Source organism: Rhincodon typus, chromosome 10, assembly GCF_021869965.1.
Source record: "Rhincodon typus isolate 14 chromosome 10, sRhiTyp1.1, whole genome shotgun sequence".
Classification (NCBI taxonomy): Eukaryota; Metazoa; Chordata; class Chondrichthyes; order Orectolobiformes; family Rhincodontidae; genus Rhincodon; species Rhincodon typus.
In genome coordinates, this window is record NC_063341.1 from 5,992,755 (window position 1) to 6,013,559 (window position 20,805).

General features: G+C 40.5%; 1 long non-coding RNA gene across 1 annotated transcript; it reads right to left on the minus strand.

Annotated features, from left to right (window-relative positions):
- Window positions 1–11,864: 11,864 nt before the first annotated feature.
- On the minus strand, window positions 11,865–20,557 carry LOC125484152. Its single transcript, XR_007262997.1, has 2 exons — window positions 20,490–20,557; window positions 11,865–14,527 (listed from the first exon to the last, which is right to left on the minus strand). It is a non-coding gene; the product is annotated as an uncharacterized LOC125484152 (long non-coding RNA).
- Between the last annotated feature and the right edge of the window lie 248 nt (window positions 20,558–20,805).

Below are 20,805 nucleotides of genomic sequence, written 5' to 3' on the forward strand. Positions count from 1 at the left end.
CACTAATCCCACCACCCCCAGCAATATTTCCTGCAACCAAAGGAAGTGCTACACCTGCCCCTACACTTCCCCTCTCACCTCCATTCAAGGCACAAAACAAACCTTCCACATTAGACAGGGGTTCACCTGTACATCCATCAAATTTGTCTACTGTATCTGCCGCTCACGACATGGCCTCCTGTACATCAGTGAGACCAAGCTTAGACTCGGAGACCATTTCGTAAAGCATCTGCGCTCTGTACGTGACAAATAACACCACCTTCCGGTCACCAACCATTTTAACTTGCCCTCCCGCCCCATGGGTGACATGTCCATCCTGGGCCTCCTCCAGTGTCACAATGACACCACCCGCTAACTAGAGGGACAACAAATGGGTTTCCTCATCAATATTATACCTAATGCTTTGCATCACGTAGGGAAACCAACTTTGTCTGAGTAGCCTTGCTATCGTGTTACGTAAACATTTTCCAAAATCTTATTTCTAGATAGAGCATTTCATGACTGTTTAAAAATAAGTTCTCATTTCCACCTCTGATTCTTTTACCAATTACCTTTGATTTGAAAAGAAAATGCCTGTAGGGATGTGTGGAAAGAACAGGAGAGTGAGACTAATTGAACAGCTCTTTCAAAGAGTTGGCACATGCACAACATACTAAATAGCCTCCTTCTGCGGTTTATGATTTTTGGACACCTGCGATCATGATTCCTTCAGTCCCCCTTATTGTCATGTTATGCTGAGTAAAAAAGGGCAGGACCTTGATACACGTTTCAACTTTGGGTTTCTCCACCCAATCTACTGACTGCAAGATTGCAGTTTTGAACTTTGACAACATTGCCTGATTTTGTCCCTCTCACTCACTGATGAAGGCCTTGAATCATGGATTTATCATCACAATTGACTGATTGATTGAATAATTGTCACACATACCAAAGTGAAAAGCTTTGTTTACGAGCAGTACAGACAGATCATAGTAAGCGAGGATGTACCGACCAAAAAGACTTACAGGTTACAAGCATACAGGTTACACTGCACAGGACATGCACTAGGCAAGATCAACGTTAGCAAGATCAGCATTATTTGAGGTTTCTGAAGAAGGGTTCTGACCTGAAGCATCAACTTTCCTGCTCCTCTGATGTTGCTTGGCCTGCTGTGTTCCTCCAGCTCAACATTGATAAATACCAGCTGGTTTATTGAAGTGCTCCGAGTATAAACAGGTGCTATTGACGTTCAGTGCTTCCTTTCAGTAGACCGGCGTAAAAATAAAAAATTAATAGCCAAATACAGGGAAAAACAAACTTCTGGGAAAATTCCCTCCAACTGCCTAATGGTGATCAGAACGAATTATATGTAAAACTAAAGGAAGGATTTTGGTGCATTGGCAGGCTGTACATACATTTTACTTCCTAAAGTATTCTGATCTTAGCTGCATCACTGTAAAGATGCAGCAAGGTTAAAAAAAATACCCAAATACAGGGAAAACTCAAGGCTAGCCTAGTCAAGTTGATGACTAGCTGGTTCACAGAGAAGAGTGCAGTGAACCTGGAAGCAGTCACTAGTTATTACATGCATTAGGGAGGAGAAAACAGCTGAGGGCAAAGGACTTAAAGAGGTGGCAACAGTATCAACAACAACTAACAGCTTGCAAAAATCAATTTTAATTCTCATTTTGCAGGAGTGGCTTTGTCTTTTATCCATTTAAAATAATTGTGACAGAATAAAGTAGCACAGTGGCAATTTTATTATGAAATTGATAAATGACATAGATTTCTAAAACAATCTTTGATGACTGATGTGGGAGGGGCATTGCATTTGAACTGAAGTAGAGTTGCTTAGAAGACTGAAATATAGAAATGCCTCAAGAATTGTCTCACCCATTCTGTGACCAACTCTTGCTTTAGAACTCCCTGCGGCTCCTTTAAATTGATCCCCTCATAATTCAGATTCTGCCAGTGCAGTATCTGCATCTGTGAATCAGTGAAAATCAATTTAAAAACATAGATGTCTAGACTTCAAGTGCGAGGAAGACCAATTAATGAAGCTTCTTGTTTCTTTAACGATGGACAGCTACATCATCAGTGTTGGAAGAAAGAAAATTCTCTGAAAATTTTTTTTGCAAAGAATTCTCCAAAAACCTGAGCAATGTTTTCATAGAATGGGTGGGTATAACTCCAAGAAACACTTATAAAATGGATGTTGCATAAGGATTACTTACATTCATGAAAAGATTCTCAATCACATCACAAGATGGAGAGATGGGAGGAGGAAGGAACAATAAAGGTGAAAGGTCACATCAAAATACAGAGAGATGCATACTAAACAAGAAAGTTGGAACGAAAAAGGTGCAAGGCATCAAAAAATGAGAGTTTCAAGATGATGTTTGGAGGTAAAAAGGAGGTAATGCATGATGTGGTTTTAAAAAGGATTTTGGAGATTCAATGAGAGTCTCCTTTAGCATATTGTGAATAACATATAGTAACGTAGATGATGTGGGCTAGAATGATGTGAGCAGCATCCTGGAGTGCAAGAGGATAAGAAGTATAAAAAGTACTTCAGGCATCTCAGTGTAGCTGATTCCACACTCATGGGGGCTCACAGCAGGAAACTCGCACAGTTGCCACGTGGCAGAAAGCATAAATTAGAATGAAGTCACATCCTTTAATAATGAGAAGAAAATAATAATTCTTTTAAAAAAGAAACTTGCACTGATCCAGCTATTATATACAAGATTTTCTCAGGCATTTCACAGCCAAAATATTACTTCTGAAGTGCAAGTAATAATTTTGGCAAATATAGTCATTAATTCTCAAACAGCAATGTCTCACAAACATAACATGTAATACATGACCAGGTCATTTGTTTACAAGATCATACTCTGCCATTTCTATTACTTCCATCACAAAACCACCAAACATGTCTCCTCAGTGCAAGGCTCCATTCAACCCTTCAAAGAAATTATTACCCCAGTGATATCATGGTTCACTCTCCAATCCCCACCAATAAACCATCCACTTTCTTTGCATGCAGGAGATGCACAACCTGTCCTTTAGTTTTTCTTTCCCATTGTCTCAAATACTCCTGGGTGAAATCGGCACTGTATAGTCCTCTTGACTCAAGATTAAGTTCAACATTTTCCAACCATAATGTCTGACCCTATTTGTTTCTCTTTGTTGTTTTGTATTTTTTTCTTCCAGATAGCACCTACTCATAATTCTGCTCTTCACACCTTCTCTAGAAACATCTTTTGTTTACTTACTTGTGCCAACGCTCTCTTATTGTACCTTGCAGCATCAGTCCTTTTATTACTTAATCTCTCAAGCTTTCCATCCAACCACAGACTTCCGAGATAACGCCACAGAGGCTGGTATACCATCACCGAGTCACCCTTTATTTACACATGGAGAGTCTTTGACAATGATACAACGCCCTAAGGGCCAGCTGTCAGAGTGGACAGGATGTCTGACGTTCCTCTTTTTATCTGTCAGTAAGGGCTACCCGATTGGACCAGATTTACAGACTCAATCAGGGAACCCATATTCTGAGGTCTACCTAGCTGACCTTGTTACAATCACTACATCTGTCCCCTCTTGAGTCCGAGGAGATAGGGAGGTGCTTCGTTTTTGTAGTTCCCTTTGGGGCATTTTAGCACTGGGTCAGGTTCCTCCAACTCTGCCTCTGATACAGGCAGCATGTAATGCACGGCAAGAAGCCTTTTGCACTTGAAACATCTTGGAAGAAATTCACTTTCCTCTTCAGGCAGCAAAGGGGTCGAGGAGGTGACATTCACCGTGTCTATGTCAGTTTCCTGATGGAGAGGGAGAACCCACGGATTCCAGAACAGTCAGAAAGGCTGTCAACGAGCCAGGCACATTTTGCTCCAGCACAGTTTCCAAGATTGCAGCTTTCATATGGTCCAAGTGCTTGTTCAGGACTGTCGCACCTACCTGAACTTTATATATCACTGGTCCTGACCTCACGTCGACTGTTCCTCTTACCATTGCAGGGCCATTCCCATGTTTCCTACCCCAAACTTTGTCCCCTGAAGTAAAATGTCTCTCTTGCTTAGTGGAATTTTGTGTCAACATTGACATTACTGATTCCTTTTTGCCCTGCCCCCAAATTCAGGAAGATTAGATTTAAACCAGTGTGGAATCTTCTTCCCATGCGCAACTCTACTGGAGCTAACCCTATAGTTGCATGCGGGGTGGTCAGACAATCAAATAGTAACTGGGTCAGTTTGATATCTAATGAAGCTGTAGGCTGTTTCTTTAAGCCTGCTGTAAAAATTTGGATTGCTCTCGCTGCCACAACATTGGATGACAGATGGTACAGAGTTGCCCTTATAAGTTGAATACCATTTGACTTTGGGAACTATTTAAATTCCCTGCTGGTAAATGATGACCTATTATTTGTGATCAAGTTTCCATGAGTCCATGTATTGCAAAAGATGTGCACAGTTTTTCTTTTATTATCCCCATGTTTGACAAATGAACTCTATGCACGCCCAGCCACTTTGAGTGGGCATCCACAATGAATAAGAACATACAGCCCGTGAAAGGTCCTGCAGAGTTGATGTGTAACCAAGTCCAGGCTTTACACAGCCATTCCCACAAATATGGGGGACCTGCTGGCAGTAATTTTTGTCCTTGCTGGCACTTTGGGCACTACCCCAACAAAGTATTTACATCTGTATCCAGTCCTGGCCACTAGATATAACTTCTCGCCGACATCTGCATTTTGGAAATCCCTGGATGACCCTAGTGGAGTTCAGCTCGTATCTGGTGGTGACCTTTGTTCGGGACAATCACTCTCGCCTCCCCTTAATAATATGCTGTTCTGTACTGTGATCTGGTCTCTCCGGGTCCAAAAAGATTTCAATTCTGGTTGCGATGGCCCTTTGGTTTCCCCCATCACAATCAGCTGTTTCAGTTCTGGCAGGACTGGATCTTTTTGCATCCAAAGTCTAATATTGTTAGCCGTGACTGGAAGTGTGTTCAGAAAATTCAAAACTGTTAAGGGCTCTTCCAGTAGTGATACCACTGGTGGTGTATCTGCAGTGGGAGACAGCTCAATGCATCCACATTTGTTACTTGGCCTCCCAGATGGTGTTCCAACTTAAAATATATGCAACCAGTACTAGAGCCCACCGCTGAATTTGGCCTGACGCTATGGGCACTACTGCCTTGTCCTCTTGAAGTAGACCTAGCAGTGGTTAATGGTCTGTTATTATTACAAGTTTATTTTGATTCATTTCGGAAGGTCGAATTTGAATACAGAATACAGGGTTAATGGCAGTATTCTCGGCAGTGTGGAGGAACAGAGGGATCTTGTGGTTCACGTCCATAGATCCCTCGAAGTTGCGACCCAAGTGGATAGGGTTGTAAAGAAGGTGTATGGTGTGTTGGCTTTCAGGGGCAGGGGAATTGAATTTAAGAGCTGTGAGGTTATGCTGCAGCTCTACAAAACTCTGGTTAGACCACACTTAGAATATTGCGTTCAGTTCTAGTCACTTCATTATAGGAAAGATGTGGAAGCTTGAGAGAGGATGCAGAGGAGATTTACCAGGATGCTGCCTGGACTGGAAGGCAGGTCTTATGAGGAAAGGTTGAGGGAGCTAGGGCTTTTTTCATTGGAGCGAAGAAGGATGAGAGGTGACTTGATAGAGGTGTAGAAGATGATGAGAGGCATAGATAAAGTGAATAGTCAGAGACTTTTTCCCAGGGTGGAAATGACTATTACGAGGGGGCATAATTTTAAAGGTGATTGGAGGAAGGTATAGGGGGGATGTCAGAGGTAGGTTCTTCACCCAGAGCATGGTGGGCGTGTGGAATGCGCTGCTGGCAGTGGTAGTGGAGTCAGATACTTTAGAGACTTTTAAGCGACTCTTGGACAAGCATATGGAAGGTAGTAAAATGTAGGGTATGCAGAGTATGTTGATCTTAGTAGGGTAATAGGTCGGCACAACATCGTGGGCCGAAGGGCCTATACCATGCTGTACTGTTCTATGCTCTAAGTTTACAACTGTAAAGGTATTGGTGGAACATCCTGACTCCAAATATGACAACCAAACCTTCCTTCTCTATATGGGGGTATTTACACGCTGCATTAGCCAAAGTGCTGGATGCATACACTATTCGGCCTTCCTCTCCATTGGGTCACCTATGAGCTAATAATTCCCCAATGCCATATAGGGAGGCTTGGCACGTCAATACCAAATCTTGCTTGGGATCACTGCATGCCAACCTTAGAGGATGATAGCTGTTTCTAGAGGTTCATGAAAGCTATGGCTTCACTACCCAACCATTTCCAAGGCCGATCCCTTCTTAAGAGTTGATGCCAAAGTACCATGGAGGCCAGGTTAAATTTGAACTTTACATAATAATTCACCTGCCCAAGGAAAGACCTAAGCTGCAGTAAAGACGTAGGAGACACGGTACCTTTGATCACCCTCACTTTATCTTCCAATTAGGTGTAACTCAGTCTTGTAAAATTTTCGCCATCATTCACTGAACAATTGCGCAGGTTGACGATATCCCAAATGCCAGTGTTGTATATTGGTACAAACCCTTATGGGTTTTAATTGTAGCATACTTTTGGAAATCCTCATCTAACCGCAATTGCAAGCATGCATGGCTCACATGCAGCTTCGAGAAGGGCAGCCTCTCTGCCAGCTTTGTGTATAAATCCTCTAAATCTTCTATGCAAGGGGTTGGGTATTTATCCAGCTGCAGAAAGTGGCTTAACATTTGTCTGAAATCCCCACAAAGGTGAATTGACCAGGCAGGCTTCACAATCGATATGACTGGTGCTGTCCATTCTGCAAACTGGACTGATTTGATCATTACTTTGCTTTCCAGTCTCCTGACTTCTGCCTCTAATTTTGCTCGCAAGGTAAATGGCACTGGGCAGGCAATATAGAATCAGAGAATTGCTTCTTGGTCAACATGTAAGGTGTCCTTGGCTCATTTGATAGTCTCTATGCCTTCCCAAAAAACTTCCAGGTATTTTAGTTAGGACTTCCCTTGGACAGCCATTTTCTATTCAAAAAATGTTGAGCCAATCCAGGTCAATCTTTCTCAACCAATTTCGTCCCATCCATCTTGGGCCAAAGCCTTTTACTACAATCAGTAGTAACTGAACTAGCTGCTTCTCATGAGAGACCAGGACCAAAGGTCTACCCTTAATTTGCAAATGTTCCCTGATATAAGTTCTCAGTCCAGCTGAGGTCTTGCACACACTTAAGGGTTGGAGCCCAGAACGAATTTTGTTTAAGACTAAAGCGCCGTTGTGGTATCAACCTCCACTAGAACCACATGAACATTGAGCCAGGCGTTTATTTTGATTGGTTGTTGCTAAGCAATTTGACTGTTCCAAATGAAGGTAGGTGGACGTTCCAGGGTATGCACTCTCCTGGATACTGGCCTATGAGTTCTCTTACTCAATTGAGGTCTTGTGGGACTCTTTTGCTGTTTCAAGTCCATATACTGGCAGCAGCTACAATGGCTTGCCTTCGTAGACCCTGAAGAAAATTTTACCTGTTTGGCCCCAGGTGAGGCTCTGCAGTTGCCTGCACTTAAGTGGTGCTCCCCAAGCTCAGTCGGACTGGTGAGGGTGTCCACTTTCATCGGAATACCCTGCCACTCATATGTTCCATTTGCCGCATTTTCCAATGATAAAGCCAGCTGTAGTGCCTGTTTGAAGCCCAGTTGGGCTTCAGCTACTAGGTGTTCTTGCATGGTTACATCATTAATTCCACATACCAAATGATCTCTCAGCATCCCATTAAGGGTTAAACCAAAGTCACATGCCTCTGCCAGTTGCCTTAACCTAGTCAAAAATCCTGATACGGATTCTCCTGGTCCTCGAATTGCCGTGTAAAACCGATAGTGTCTCAGAATTGGAGGCGGCTTGGGGTCGTAATATTACTCTTCAAAAGATTTTAGTAACTGGTGTCTCCTAATAACCAAAAAAGTTGTGGATTCACAAGCTGTCAGGAGAATTACTGCTTTTCATCTGCACTAATGTCATTTGCCCTTAATAAATAACACAATCTTTCCATCTACTGGGTACAGTCTTCACTGGCATGATTGAACAAGTCACGCTTCCCAAGTAATGGCATGATGCCAGAAATGCTGACCCCAACTCAAAGACTGGTGTGAGTGAATTTCTTCAGGAGCATTCTTTTCTCTCGTTGCCACTGAAATAACTCCACAGAGGGCAGTATCCCGTCACCAAGTCACTCTTTATTTACACGTGGAGAGTCCTTGACACTGATCCAGCTTTCTCAGAGTTAGCTCTCAGAGTCACAGGATGTCTGACACTCGTGTTATTTTTTTCACCATTGTGCAAAGACTTTATCCTATATTTGCCACCACCAGGAAAACACCCACGTGGCAAAATGTGAAGGGGGTTAGGAGGCAGACACTCCTATAATTATCTCTCAGCCAGGGCTCCCTGATTGGATCAGATTAACAGCCCCAATCAGGGAACTCATATTCTGCGATGTCCATCTGGCTGACCTTGTCACAAGCACTACAACTTCCCCTTTGTTCTTTGTCCCACATCCTCACTGTCACAGCCTCTGTATCTGCTTAAAACTTCTATGAATCTCTAACTTTTCCCAGTACTGATAAATAGTCATTAATGTAATATATTATCTCTGTTATTCTCTCCACAGACCTGCCAATTATTTCAAACATTCTTTGTTTATAATACAGATAATCTGTATCTGTCTTTCGTTGAAGGGTAGTTGTCAACCAGAACATTAAAACAGCAGGCTGCTGCCCTTCAACTGGTGATGTGGCATTTCTAAGTTGACCTGAATTGGTTACGTCAATTACAGGGGGTTCTGCTATAACATGATAGCTGCATTCCAGTGCAACATCACGTTACAGAAATTTGCACAATATAATAAACGGGCCTATGGGAAAAGGAGGGTTTGGGGCAGAACACCAAAAAATATCACTCAAAATCACTTAAAATTCTACCTCACCACTCTCCTGTAAGTATTGGCAGCAGTCATCAGTATTAGCCTCATCCAGTCGCAAGCAGTATTATTAATTCGATAGAAGTGAGAAAAACAGTAAAGTGCCAGAGTTCAGTTTACAGCTAAAATCATTGCAGTTTGAAGAAGCAGAGAGTAATGAACAGATTTACAGGTTCTTCATTACTGCAGCCGTAGATTTGCCTCCCACGCATCAACAACACATTGTACTTTCGTACCCAAACTTCAATGACACTCATCATCACCCAGTCGCGATCACAAATAGCATGCCCTCAGCCACATTCTGCTGCCACCAGTAGCATTAATCACCTATCAGTAGTAAGTCTAAACTACCACAGACAGCATCCTTTCAACAGCAAAATAAAACCTACGGTCACCAACAGTATCCAGCTTCCATCAGAAACACAAGGACACCAGTGGTATCCAGCATTTCCTGGAAAAATATCACCCAGTGCCAACACCAACATGATTCAGCAAGATCAAACCTCAGCAGCAAAAACCAGTCACCAAGAATAATGATCTAATCTTCAGCAGCATCACTTAGTCATTGGAGAAAATCCCAATCACCAACTTTACAAACAGCACTAACGGCAAAGCCCAATTAGAAACGATATCAAGCCACTCGCCAACAGCATTGCCCAGATACAACTAAATGCATTCATGGGTAAGACCATTTACCTGTCAGAAACATCAACAACTAGTCACTGGCAATCATCTCACCCACTCAGCGGCAACATCTCCCAGTCACCAGCAAAACTACCCAATGTGCAGTTACACTATGTTTTCACTAACGGTAATGGGCCTGTCACCACCCCTCATCAACCGGACATTGACAATCATTTATTTCCTCAGTATAGAGATAACACAATAGGTCAGGCAGCATCAGAGGAGCAGGAAAGTTGATGTTTCGGGTCAGGACCCTTCTGAAATGTCAACTTTCCTACTCCTGTGATGCTGCCTGGCCTGCTGTGTTCCTCCAGCTCCGCACTGTGTTATCTCTGACTCCAGCATCTGCAGTTCTTACTATCTCTGAGTCAGAGTCATTTATTTACTCAAGCTGTTTTCTCGTGATTGTTCTTTGAGAGACCTATTGCCTAATTTGGACTGAGGCTTAATTCTATTATTTTTTTTTAATCTGACTGGTAGTCCAATCGATTGTGAATTTGAAAGGTCAAAATTTGTTACATGACAGACAAATTATCCAGACTTATGTGGAATGATCTTGATGTAATTTTTCAAAATAATACGATAAGAACATTATGTTCTCACACATTTGTGTTTCTGCATTATTGTCATAGTTGTCTAATGCTAAACTTGCTGAGAATCGCGTTATAGCCAACACAAAGTTCGTGTTTTACAAATACTGTTGCCCTATTTGTCAATCACGTTATAGCCAATTCATGTTGCTGGAATACACGTTATAGGAGAATCCCCTGTAATTCAAAAGATCTTCAAATCTTCAATGATTCTAACATGTAAATTAGGTACTCAAAAACAGATTAATGCAGTGGTTCCCTCCTGTGACCTTGACAGGACTGAAACCTGTCAGGACCCCAATTCAGAGCTATAATAGGATGAGGATTTTAATTTGTCAGCAGATATTGGCATTGTATAACACACTCTCTTTCACTCACATTCTGTCTCGTATTGTCACACATATTCACTTCCTCTCTCACTCACACTCACTTGCTATAACATCTACTCATTCTCTCACTTTCACACTCGCAGTGGGAAGGAGCCATTTGGAGTGAGGCTGCATTGGCAAGCAGTTCTTGGGCGTCATGGAATATACATCTGCAGCCAGCCTGCATGCATTCGACTAATAAAATGTGCCACAATCAAGAGGATTCACAGTGAACTTAAGGACAAAATGGGAATATACATCATAGTGGCAATTTGTATTTATATTGCTCCTTTGATGGAGCAAAATTACCCAAGAACATTCAAAGCAGCTTTGACAAACAAAATATGACAGCCTGCCATATCAAGAGGTACTTGGGACAATGAAAAAGAACATCGTCAAGCAGGTAGATCTTAAGGAGCATCTTAAATTGAGGAATATAGAAACAGCGATGGACAGGTTTATGCAGGAAATTCCACAGTTTAATGCCTCGGAAACTGAAGGCATGGCTACTAACTATGCAGCGACTAAAGTCAGGAATGCTCAAGACAGCAAAATGACAGGACTGCAGATATCCGGGAGGCTCGCAGGGCTGTCAGGGCTCGCAGGGTTGAAGCCATGGAGGGATTTGAGGAGCATTTTAAAATTGATGAGCAGCTTAACTGGGAGCCAAAGTAGTCTAGCAAACACAGAAAGGAGTCATTGGGCTTTGGTAGGAGTTAGGACAGCAGAATTTTGGATGACCTTAGGTTTATTGAGGGTAGAATGTGGGAGGCCAGAAAGAGTGTATTAGAATAGTCAAGTCTAGTGGAAACAAAGGCACAGATAAAAGCTTCAGCACCAGATCAGCTGAGGCAGAGGTGGAGTTGGGAGCAAAGTTGAAAACAGCTTTTGAGAGTGCTGGCCTCAGAGGCCGAACAGATTTTCAGGTCTGGGTGAGGGATAAAGACTGAAAATTTGGGAGAATAGGAAGGGAGAGATGAGGCAAGGAGAGCCAATGAATAAGGTTTAAAAAACTGGCATAATGAATGACATTTAGTATACTTATAGATGCTTTCAACCCATAAGAAACTTTTGTTCTTCTGTCAGATTTGCAAGAATATCAAACTGCAGTTAAAAGAAATCAAACAAGATACTTTGATTGTAACAGCAGAACTGGTATAGTAAATATCAAATATTTAGGGTGTATTTACACAAATATACTCTATGTGCTTGCTTATGGGTATTGATTGAAGCCACAGTTCAAGCAAAAAAGGAGTTTATTTTTGGCATTCGGAAGTGGGATGATGATGACAGGGAACTTAAAGGTCCAGATTGGGAATTCTATAGACAGACAACAACTATGTCCTTTAATAAACCAATGTTATAATGATTCGTGGTTAAGCTCCCTTGCTCAAAGTTGGAGGCGGCTTCCAAAACAAAGGCCAATAAATACATGATCTTCTGAAAGCTTTTACTCCTGCTGCAGCCAAATTCCAGTCTTATTGAACATTCATACGAGGAAACCTGTGCTATGCATAAGAGACATTAGACCTCACTTTTGGTGTCAACTGATCACGATCCAAAGGATGGAATTCTTTCGTGTTGCACTTGCCAAAGCAAAAGTAAACTTAAGTTCAACAACAGATTAGGGAGATGTCACAAAATTTACCACAGAATATCAATTTTAATGGTGTGTCGTAAATGCAGACATGAATTTCTTGAGCAGAAGACCAACGATAAACTTTAAGAATGCACAAGAACATTTGCAACTTCACAGTTTCTCCAGAACTAGCTGAAAAAATTGAATCTCAAAATAAATGATATTAAGGAGGAAAGCATGAACATGAAAAATGTAGCTAAGTGCAACGTTATTTAAAAATAAGTTCACAATTCTTGAGCTGTAGGTAAGAAACAAATTAAAGACCCTGAACGGAGCATGCACAATCAGCATTCTCAGGCTGCACCTTGAACAATCTTGGGTAGTGTGTGTGAATAATAAATGAAAACATAATACATGTTCTTGGCTTCTGGATTAAGTGGATTCAAATGATGGTAATTTACTGACAGGGACAGCTGTTGTCATTGGAATGAGACTAAACAGGTTTGCTGGGTGGAATTCTTCGTGATATATGGGGGAGCAAGAGATGTGCATTTTGAGACAATGATGCAAACAGTGAGCCTTGATTAATCAACCCTGCTATCAAGCAACTGATAAACTCTAGTGAACTGATGAACTCATCCAAATATTGGATATGAATATCTCAATTTACATTTGATTGAGCAGAATGTTCTATTGAACTGCTAAGTCTGGACACGAACTGTCAAGGCAATTGGAGATTTAAACTCAAATTTAAATGTCCATAAACTGCACTATAATATGCTATGATACTGATTCAAGTGTCTGAGGTCTGATTATTGTTCAGTGATCCAAAGTTGGTTCATACCAATCTGGACAGTGATGGGAAATGGCAACATTGCTGCAGCACTGCCAAGCTCATGCAGTGAAAAAGAAAAGTGAACCAGGATTTTTGCTTTGATCATCAATTCAGAGTCCCTGCAGGTAGACAGGAATCATATCATGCAGGAATGGACAAATAGCCTGGACTCACTTGGTTTGCATTTAAACAACAACCAAAACAACTAGGACAAAGTACCTGAGTTCTTTAGGAGCTTTGGTTTATGCTCCAGAGAGAGTCTTCAACCAGGGTTGGAGGAGATAGGAGGAGAAAACGTGTCCAGTGTTGAATAGACCTGAAATCTCCCACATTTTTAAAGAATTCATTCACAACATTGCTGCGCATGGCCTCCTTCAGATTATTCAGCATATTTTTTAGTTGCTGCAATCACAGGTCCAGCCTACATGGAATAGACAAACTGGCCAAAATTATCGAAAGGAACTTGTCAAGCAAAAGTGGAAAATTAAAGGAAAACAAGCTCTATAGTGGTCTTTGAATTTTTTTGGGAGTGTATAATAGTTCAATTCATGTAGCCATTCCATATTTTTATTTCAAGCTACACTGATATATCACCTTGTTGATATGCTGGCTTTGGTAACAGCAGTTTTGCAGAAGATTAAGAATGCTTAGTACTATTGCTTTCATCTAATACATATAGTCGGTTTCTCCTTCAAGTATTTCAACTCCCAAAGATTCTGATATTTCACAAGTATAATCTGTTCAAAGCAACATTTTGTTTTAAATAGACCCAAGTTTAATACAGACTCATGTAAAAGTTAGGTGGATAATCAGAATCACCCAAGATAGATCAAACTGGGTTAATTTGTACTAAAAGCTGAAAGAATTGCGAATTCTGGAAATCAGAAACAGAAACAGAGATTGTTGGAAAAGCTCAACAGGTCTGGCAGCATCAGTTGTGAGAAATCAGAATTAACATTTTGGGTCCAGCGACCCTTCCTCAGAACTTGGGTCACTGGACCCAAAACATTAACTCTGATTTCTCTCCACAGATGCTGCCAGACCTGTTGAGCTTTTCCACAATTTCTGCTTTTGTTTTTAAGTTGTACTACATCGGCTAAGATTTTCACTAATTAAAAAGAAAAATCTTCTTTAATAATTTTGTTTTCCAAGTTATACAAGAATTGACTGACATGCTACTTTAGATTCAAAGTAGATCTTATGACCCTTTGGAAAACAGTCTAGAGATTCAAGATGTTATATGGTTTAAACCAAGCACTATTGGTAAAGTTTGAAGACATTCCCATGGGTCGACTCTGTGATGATGTGAGGTGCTGCATGGGTAGGCGCAGGTGATGGACGCTGGTATGAATCAGTATGATTCTCCCGTCGCTCTCGCAGAAAGGAAGGTATAGATGATGACTTTATGTGAATTATTCTGGTGGCCATCACCTCACAATCAATCTGCATCATCACCTCATGATCTTTTGGGTCATTGATGAAACTTTCTGAAATACAAGCACAGAATAGCAAATTAGCAAGCCTAGAGAGAGGACTGCACTGTTTTCTTACTTAGAATCAAAAGCACTACAAATCACTTGCATTAACTCAATCCAGTCTGTGATTCCTGACATGATAATTATATTTTCCTGCACCATTGCCAAACTGAGTTCAGTGAGCTCGGAGTAGCGCTGCTTTCAAGCTGAAAACGCGATCTTCTTTTTCTCCACGTATCAGCTGTGAAACCAATTTTAAAAACTGCCAAATTACACCTTATTTTCTCAACTCCTTTTTTCCCCTCAGCTAACTGCTTTCTGAATCTAATTGTCAATTCTAAAGCAGACTAAATTAACAGTTACATTATGAAGACAATTGATACAAATAAAAAACCCAACGAGCTAGATGAAAATCAGGAAACCAACATACACAGAACAGAAACTGTATATGCAGAAAGAGCTGTTTGCAAACACTCAATGCATAGACAACACTCCTTTAGTTTAGTGCCATACAGGTATTGGCAGACCTGCAGTTCTAATGAATGACAGAAACGTAGCCTGCCTTTTTCTTTACAGGTGCGAACAGGCTTTCATTTATTTCCTGCCTGTCTGTTTCAGTCATTGCATAGAGAAAAGTGCATCTCTATTTAACTTACAGCTTCAAGTCAATGTTTTTTCAATGTCTTCAATGTCAAAAAAGGGGGTCACAGATAAGGACATGCACAACACGCACAACATAAACTATTCAAATATTGCCTAATTTAGTTAAAAATCCAATGTATCAGATGACTCAATAACATACAAGAAATAAAAGTTATAGCATGCCTGGGGAAGAATGATCGCACAACTAAGTTTAACATCTTCTTGGATTCAGATACACCAAGATCAGAAGAACAAGTTTATAACTACTAAAGGACCAAGTTAAAAGTATAACTGAAGTGAATAGAGTGAAGGAGGGTATTCATCAAGAGGACAGATGCAACATCATTAAAAGGAGTATGTTAAAAGGAAAATGCTGACTAGACTAAATAGGAAGAAACTGTTCTAATTTGTAAAAGGAACAAGAACAGGCAAGCACAGATTTAAAATGATGGGCAAAAGCAGCAAGGGAGAAGTGAGGAAAGAACAATTCACTCAGTAAGTAGTGAGGGTATGGTATGCACTGTCTGGAAATGTTGTTGGGGCAGGTCCAGTTGAGGTTTCAATGGAGCATCGGATGATTATTTGAATAAAATAATGTAAAGGTATAGTCAAAAAGCAGGAGATTGGCACTCAACAATGATGCTCATTTAAGGAGCTGGTGCCAGAACGATGGGCCGAATGGCCTCCTTCTGCATCATAACACTGCAGTGATTCCGTAGTGTTGAATGTGTAAGACAAATGCACATCAAGGACGAGCACAAGCTTATATTAAACAAGTGAGGCCTTCATTGGATTAGCAGGAAAATTAAAAGTTGTCAGGAGGTACATCTGTTTCTATTATTTTGAACAGGGAACTGGAAGGGGCACTGTGATGACTCTGAGAATGTTAGACAACTCATCAAAAGGGTGACTAGAAGAAACTAGAGAAAAAAATTAAAACAGAGTAGCGAAAGAGGCAAAAGCTGAAGTATTTTTGTATTGCAAGAGAGCTGTCAGTGAAGAAGTGAGAATGTTAAAACAATGTTAGCCAGAATAGAACCGGGGAGAGGCAGTAAATATTTTGATTTACTACTTTCTCATACTGGAAGACACAAATAAGAAAGTCAAAATTGTGTTTGCGAGATATTTGGTATTTCGTTGCAAGACAAGGTGAAATGAGTTTAAAAAAAACTTGGTCTCTCGATCAGATGGCACTCATTCCAGAGCTTTGTGTGAGAGACAGACAGAGAGAGAACAGGGAGAAATTTGGGAAATGGAGAGTCATTGCAATTACTAGAATGTCATTAGACACTGTAAAGTTCTTCACATTAAAGTTTGATCTAAACTTGAATGATGTTTCCAACTGGAATAAAAGGTGAAAATCCAAGTTTCCTTTAAAAAAACAATTTAGTGCAGCAAACCAAAACAAAAATTGCTGGAGAAACTCAGCAGGCCCGGCAGCCTCTGTGAAGAGAAAACAGTTAATGTTTCGAGTCCAGTTACTCATCTTCAGAACACCTGATTAAATGCAGTATCGATCTGAGTTGAGGAGGAAGTGAGGTCTATGGAGTCTAGCTACATGGATAAACTAATCGGGCTGAAAGATCTTTGTCATATGTTAGTAATTCAAATCCAAACCTCTGGATTGTTATTAAATTATCATACTCACAAAAATTCTAACACACCTTTCCCAACCTGAGAATATTTTCAAGCAGTAGCTAATTAAGTACTTCCGTGCTGCAGTTAATGTTGTAATGTGTTGAAATATGCCAATTAATATGCACACAATAAGTTAAATAGCCAAATAATCTAATGCAGTGATATTGGTTGACTATCAATACCTAGTTAATTTTTTTTGTGTTTGTTCATGGGCTTGACATGTAGTTGTCACTGATTAGGCCAGCATTTATTGCCCTGGAGAAGATGGTGTCAAACTGTCCTCCTGAATTGCTGCAGTCATTGGTTGGACAGACCTCACTGTGCTATTAGGGAGGATTTTGACCCAGCAACATTGAAGGAACAGAAATATAGTTCGAAGTAAACATTGTGTGCGACTTGCAGATGGTGATGCTCACATGCATCTGCTGCCCTTGTCCTTCTTGATGGAAGACCCCAGGGGCTTGGAAGGTGCTGTTAAAGGAAACTAAATGAACACCAGTCATTGCATCTGGAGCAATTAACTTTATTTTCGACTTCTTGGAATACTTCTACAGTTTGGCTGCTTCAAGGAGAGTAGCAGACTTTCTCATTTGATTTTGTCTTTTGCTGCAAGGATACATAGTAATTGGTACAATGATCAGAAATGGATTAAATTGGGGGATTAAATTTGTATCTCCTCAATCTGCGGCACTGATATTGCTTTAAAACAGAGCTAACCCACGCACCAATTATATTTAGTTTTAAAATAAAATGTACTTTCCAAAAAGCATTTTCACAGTCTGGTACCCATCTGTTCATTCTAGATACACATCCTGCTTTAAAGGGAACTTAATTTACACTTCTTGTGACAAACACAAACAGAAAAACTCTATACCTAAATTGTGAACTGTACTCCTGCTGGACCACAGTGTGATCATAGAAATTTGCAGCTGAAAAAACTATTAAACATTAAAAAAACACATTGCTCGCCAAAATGAAGAATTAATTTGGATTGTACTTTTAGCTGACAGAAATTCAAAGCAGCCAACATATGAAGGCAATTTACAAACAGCAACAATTTTGAGCTGAGAATCTTTCTGACCTTTTCCTCTCATGTAGACTTCAGTCGTGAAATGCACTACATTTTGAAGTGACTATCTTGCATTGCAGCAAAACAAAGTAGCAATTTACAGTTAGTTTTCAATTGGGGGAGGCATAAGCATAAGTGGTATTATTGCTGGACTGTTAACCCAGAGACCTGGATAATGTTCTAGGGACCTGGATTGGAATCCCGCCATGGTAGATGGTCGAATCTGTTGACTGTCAGGAGAAAAAAACCCATCTAGTTTATTAATGTCCTTTAGGGAATGAAACTGCCATACTTACCCGGAGATGGCAAGAACTGCAGATGCTGGAGTCAGAGTCTAACATGGTGTGGAGCTGGAGGAACACAGCTCTTCAGTACTGAAGGGTCCTGACCCGAAATGTCGACTTTCCTACTCCTCTGGTGCTGCCTGACCTGTGTGTTCCTCCAGCTCCACAGCAATGTGATTGACTCCTAACTGCCCTCTGGGTAATTAGGGATGGGCAATAAATGCTAGCCTAGCCAGCAATGCCCTCATCCGATGAATGAATAAAAAAATTGTGCATCCTTTGCTCGTCTCCACATGGTTCATCTCCGACTTTTCCCTTCCTCGACTTTTGTGTGTCAAGGCTAGTTCTAATATTTATTATAAGCCGATTGATTCCCACAGCTACCTTGACTACACTTCCAGATGCAATGCACCATGTAGTAATTCTATTCCATTCTTCCAGTTCCTCAGTCTCTATCTCATGTGTTCTAATGATGCAACTTTCCAGCAGAGCACTTCTAAGATGTCTCCTTTTCTCCTCAACTGAGGATTTACACTAATTATGATGACAGGGCTCTTGACCACGTCTGCCACATTTTCCACATGTCTACTCTCTTCCCTTCCTCTCCCTCCTGGAAGCACGTTCTGGTACTTGTCCTCACTTTCCACTCCACCTGGAAATTGTGCTGTTTCATGAGAAGCCGAGTGTCACTAATAGGTCAGTACAGCTGATATCGTGGACTGAAAGCCCTTAAGCAGTGTCTACTTGATGCAGCAGAGCAAGCTGGAAGCTCAGAGAAAAGCACAAGTAAAGACTTAGCTTGATGAAACTTGTTGTTGGTGAAAGGCTGGAGATATGTTGGTGAATAAACATTGGGGTACAGATTTCACAGTTCAAGGAAGCATGAACTCTGGAGCGGAGGGTCATCAGCTAGTACAGGAGCAGTTGTTGAGCAGTCCATGATAGAACAGCCCTACAAGAAGTTTCGAGCCCAGATTGGCACAAGTGCAAAATTGTGACCCCATGTGAAGTTGAATGACATTTGATGACAGTGATCATAATAAGATCCCAAAACAGACTTAAGAATCTCACTGACAAATTTTTCCCAGGTTCAAGCCAATTCTTACACAACTAACTCTGGTGCTCTTTGTCAACCAATTATTTGTTTGTTATAAAATATTTCTACCAATCTTTGCTTTCTTCATTTCTAGCACCAGCTTTTCTTGACAAAACATACCAAAGGCCTTAATGAAATCCAAGTGCACCACAGCAAACTCCTTTATCACACTTTCAAAGAAAATTGGTAAATTAGCTCAGTGAACCCTCATGCTTGTGAATCCATATCGGTCATCTTTTGTGATTTTAGCTCTATTTTTAAATGCTCTATAATCATACTTTATTTAACAAGGGATTAAACCTGAAATAGGCATCAAGCTCACAAGCCTGCAATTTCTTGAGTTACTGTTGCTATCTTTCTGAAAGAATGGATTAATATCCCTCTTGCTCAAGTTCCTGGGCATCTCCACAGTACTCAGTACTTTATATTTTGCGAGGTTTTGAAACTGCTTCCTCGTTTCCTGAAGAATCCTTAGATGTATCTGAGATTTATTTACCTTAGGTTTGTACAGCTGTTCAGCTGCAATGCTAGTTATACTGTAGGTGAAATTCATTTGCAATAGCCTGCAGCTCATTTCTAGATTAAATACATTATCTGTCATCTTCTTTGTATAAATTCTAATTCAATTAGCCGGTTGATTTACACTTTACCAACAAATTTATTCTTAACATATGAAATCTATTTAATCAGCAACAGGACTTCTCAAAAGACTATCACTATTCAATATAAGCAAAATAAAAGCATTTGATATCAGCTGAGTCAGAGAAATGCCTAACAGGCACTTTCCTCTCCTATCCATACTTACTACTAAATTGTGTTCAAAAGCAATGAAATGAAAGTGAGTCAAGTATAGTAGTGTGTTCTATTCCTTTGAGCACTTTCTAGAGCCCTGTATTCTGCTCCCATAATTATACCTCCAATAACCTTTTGAAAGTTATGAATGAATCTTCTTTTATCATCCTTTTAAAAGATGCATTTCAGTTTTCGTGATAATTGGGCAAAACTATTTCATCTAGGCCTCCCTCAGAACTTTTGTCAACGATTTAAATTCTCTGCTTACTAATCCTCCTGCTAGTGCAAGCAATTTGTCCCTCTCTATTTCGTCAAAACTCCTAACCATTTTGAATTTCTCAATTAAACATCCTCTTCATCCTTCTTGGCCTACCCAGTCTCACTGAATAACTGAAATTCCTCATTGCTGGTACCACTCATGATGCTTTCTAAAGGAATTTGAGGTGTTCTTACAGTGAGTATATTCCTTTGTTCCTTTTATACGGTTGTCTCAATCAGACATCTGCCTCCCTTTTGCTGCTGGAAAGACAGTGAGATTCAGAATCTATTAGCTCACGTCAGATATTACATTCTTTTCAACTAATTAACCACAATAAAGGGTCAGTGCACATTGTGCAAGAACCACCAACACATAAAACAGTAAACTACCGATATTAGTGCAGATGAGGACAATTAATAAGGATACCAACCATGAGTTATAATGTCAGTAGATTGAAGGCAAAACAAAGAGCTGAACAAACTTGGCAAATGGAATATAATGCGGGAAAAT